The following is a 4,019-nucleotide window of genomic DNA, read 5'->3' as shown; positions in this document are numbered from 1 at the left end:
GCCGCCAGCGCCCCGGAGCCCGCGCCGCTGCTGTGGGTCTCTGTGGGGTCTCTGTGGGGTCTCTGTGGGTCTCTGTGGGGTCTCTGTGGGGTCTCTGTGGGGTCTCTGTGGGGCGGCTGTGGGATGGCAGTTCAATCGCTGTAGGGTCTCGGTGGGGTCTCAGTAGGATCCCGGTGGGCTCGCTGTAGGATCGCTGAGCTCTCGCTGTAAGATCGCTGTAGGATCGCTGAACTCTCGCTGTAGGATCGCTGTAGGATCACAGTAGGCTCACTGAACTCTCGCTGTAGGATCGCTGTAGGATCACAGTAGGCTCACTGAACTCTCGCTGTAGGATCGCTGTAGGCTCCCAGCACGATCCCGGCTGTAGGCTCACTGAGCTCTCGCTGTAGTGTCACTGTGGGCTCCCGGAGCGATCCCAGCTGCGGGCTCGCTGTAGGATCGCTGAGCTCTCGCTGTGGGATCGCTGTAGGATCACTGTAGGCTCACTGTAGGCTCACTGCAGGCTCCCAGCGCGATCCCAGGCGCACTCTCCCCGCCGGTCTCTCCTGTCCCCGCCGGCCACGGGCCGTGTGAGCGCAGCGCCGGGGCCGCTCCTGGCCCTGGGCCCGCCCCGGGGCGGGGAGCGGCCGGTGCCGGCTCCTGCTCCTGCTCCTGCCCCTGCCCCTGCTCCTGCTCCTGCCCCTGCCCCTGCCCCTGCCCCTGCCCCTGCCCCTGCCCCTGCCCCTGCCCCTGCCCCTGCCCCTGCCCCTGCCCCTGCCCCTGCTGCTGCTCCTGCCCCTGCCCCTGCCCCTGCTGCTGCTCCTGCCCCTGCTGCTGCTCCTGCTGCTGCTCCTGCTCCTGCTCCTTCTCCTGCCCCTGCCCCTGCTCCTGCTGCTGCTGCTGCTCCTGCTCCTGCCCCTGCTCCTGCTCCTGCTCCTGCCCCTGCTGCTGCTCCTGCTGCTGCTCCTGCCCCTGCTGCTGCTGCTGCTCCTGCCCCTGCCCCTGCTCCTGCTGCTGCTCCTGCCCCTGCTGCTGCTGCTGCTGCTCCTGCTGCTGCTCCTGCCCCTGCCCCTGCTCCTGCCCCTGCCCCTGCCCCTGCCCCTGCTCCTGCTCCTGCCCCTGCTCCTGCTCCTGCCCCTGCCCCTGCCCCTGCCCCTGCCCCTGCTCCTGCCCCTGCCCTTTCCCCTGCCCCTGCCCCTGCCCCTGCCCCTGCCCCTGCTCCTGCCCCTGCTCCTGCCCCTGCCCCTGCCCCTGCCCCTGCCCCTGCTCCTGCCCCTGCTCCTGCTCCTGCCCCTGCTCCTGCTCCTGCCCCTGCCCCTGCCCCTGCCCCTGCCCCTGCCCCTGCTCCTGCTCCTGCCCCTGCTGCTGCTCCTGCTCCTGCCCCTGCCCCTGCTCCTGCTCCTGCCCCTGCTGCTGCTCCTGCTCCTGCCCCTGCTCCTGCTCCTGCTCCTGCCCCTGCCCCTGCTCCTGCTCCTGCCCCTGCTCCTGCTCCTGCTCCTGCCCCTACTCCTGCTCCTGCTCCTGCCCCTGCCCCTGCTCCTGCTCCTGCCCCTGCTGCTGCTCCTGCTGCTGCTGCTGCTGCTCCTGCCCCTGCCCCTGCTGCTGCTCCTGCCCCTGCCCCTGCTCCTGCTCCTGCCCCTGCTGCTGCTCCTGCTCCTGCCCCTGCCCCTGCTCCTGCTCCTGCTCCTGCCCCTGCTGCTGCTCCTGCTCCTGCCCCTGCCCCTGCCCCTGCCCCTGCTCCTGCCCCTGCTCCTGCCCCTGCCCCTGCTCCTGCTCCTGCCCCTGCTCCTGCCCCTGCCGCTGCTCCTGCCCCTGCCCCTGCCCCTGCTCCTGCCCCTGCCCCTGCCCCTGCCCCTGCTGCTGCTGCCCCTGCCCCTGCCCCTGCTCCTGCCCCTGCTGCTCCTGCTGCTGCTGCTGCTCCTGCCCCTGCCCCTGCCCCTTCTCTTGCTCCTGCTCCTGCCCCTGCCCCTGCTCCCTTCTCCCTTCTCCCTTCTCCCTTCTCTCTTCTCTCTTCTCCCTTCTCCCTTTTCCCTTCTCCTTCCCCCCTCTCCCTGGGAATGTGGCCGCAGACCCTCACAGCTCCATCCCGAGCCTTTCCCAGCTGTGATTCCGTCCCCTCAACGGGCCGAGATAAGGATGGAGCGAGATAAAAGTTGTTTAAGCATTAACAAAAAAAAAACCCAAAAAAAACCCCAAAAAAACCCCAAAAAAAACCCAAAAAAAACCCCCCAACAAACCCAAAACAAAACAAAACAAAAAAAATTATCTATCTATCTATCTATCTATCTATCTATCTATCTATCTATCTATCTATCTATCCTCCGGGTTGAGGCGGTTGAAGGGTTCCAAAGCGTTTCCCCCTTTCTCAGAGGGGTTCAAGATAGAAAGATTGAATTTTTAAGGGACGCAAATTGAATTTAAAGATGGGAAAAGCTGAATTTAAAGATAGGAAAAGTGAATTTAAAGGTAGAAAAACTAAATTTAAAGGTAGAAAAATAAATTTAAAGGTAGAAAAATTAAATTGAAAGAGATAAAAATTAAATGGGCAGCGGGGAAAAAAAGCGTCAAATGGACACTAATCCAAATTTAGGAATGGTGTGAAATGGATCAAGGGAGCAAAGAACAAAAGGAGAGGCGCATGAACAGCAAAAAAGAATATTTTTTTTAATAAATTGCTTTATAAAACTGTTTTGAAAAAGATAAATAATAATAGAATAAAAGAAGAAATCGCTTTTAAAAAGAAGCCAACTGAAGATTTGTGTGAGCGCCTCAGTGCGTGGAAACACAACCAATAAAAAGGAGAAGTTGATGACAAAAGGTAAATGCAGACTCAACATTTCTGTGCCAAAAAAAAAAAAAAAAACCAAACCCAACCCCAAAAATAAGAAAGCAGAAACCCTTTTTATTTTTAGGTGGCTGCTAAGGAGGAAACACAAGACTTAAATGCAAAAACAATTTAAAAAAACCACAAAGGCGAGAAAGTTGGAGAGGGCTGAGCACCCAGGGCTGGGGCTGCTGCAGGAGCACGGCATTTGCAGGGAAATTGCATCACCGAGCAGAGAAATCGATGTTTCCCTGGGTAAAAAAAAAAAAAAAACCCAAACCAAACCCAGGCCGGTAATTCTGGGTTTGGCAATCATCCCCTGGGAAAATGGTGCAACAGCCTCCAGCGAGGTGCTGGGTTCACCTGGGGAAACTGCAGCAGGAGGAGACAAAGAAACCAAAAAACGTGCGGCTGGGGCAGTCAGAGCTCGTCAGACCATGGAATCGATGGCAGCTTTGGGGAAAAAATAATAAAAAAATCAGGTTTAGTGAATAGAAATAAGAGAGATGTGAGAAACACCGTGAAGGGTGTGATGGATAAATGCAGAGGTTGTTTTAGGGGGACTCTGAGGGGAGGTTTTCCTGGGGGATCCGTGGGGTTAGGATGGGGTTTAGGGGCACACAGGGTGTGTTTTACCCCTCAGACCCATGGAATCGATGGCAGCTTTAGGGGAAAAAAACCAAAAAAAATTTAAAAATTCAGGTTTAGTGAATATAAATAACAGAGGTGTGAGAAACAGCATGATGGACAAATGCAGAGGTTGTTTCAGGAGGACTCTGAGGGGAGGTTTTCCTGGACGATCCGTGGGGTTAGGGGCACACAGAGCGCGTTTTACCCTCACAGAAATAAAATATCCCTCCCCAAAATAAGCGATTACACGCTCAGGCCGGGAGAGAGCAGCTGAGAAGGGGCTGTGCCATCAAACCTCTGACCTTTAAAAGCAGCTCCTTCCTCCCCTCCCCTCTGTGGGCAGCCCCCTGAGCCCTGCCCAGCCCAGCCGAGCTCTGCGGGGCCACACCGAAAATTGAGTTTTCGGGGCAGGGGTTGTGAGCTCAGCGCTCTGGGCACGGCTGGGACAGCACAAAGCAGCAGCAGCCCAGCACCTCCCGGCCCAGAGCAGCCCCAGCTGGGGATTTGATGGCTTTTTTTGGTGATTTTTTTTGGTTTTTTTGGTTTTTTTTGGTTTTTTTTTTTGTTTTGGTTTGGTTTTGGTTTT

This window comes from Sylvia atricapilla, unplaced genomic scaffold (assembly GCF_009819655.1).
Source record: "Sylvia atricapilla isolate bSylAtr1 unplaced genomic scaffold, bSylAtr1.pri scaffold_67_arrow_ctg1, whole genome shotgun sequence".
Taxonomy (NCBI): Eukaryota; Metazoa; Chordata; class Aves; order Passeriformes; family Sylviidae; genus Sylvia; species Sylvia atricapilla.
This window is presented reverse-complemented; position numbering follows the sequence as displayed.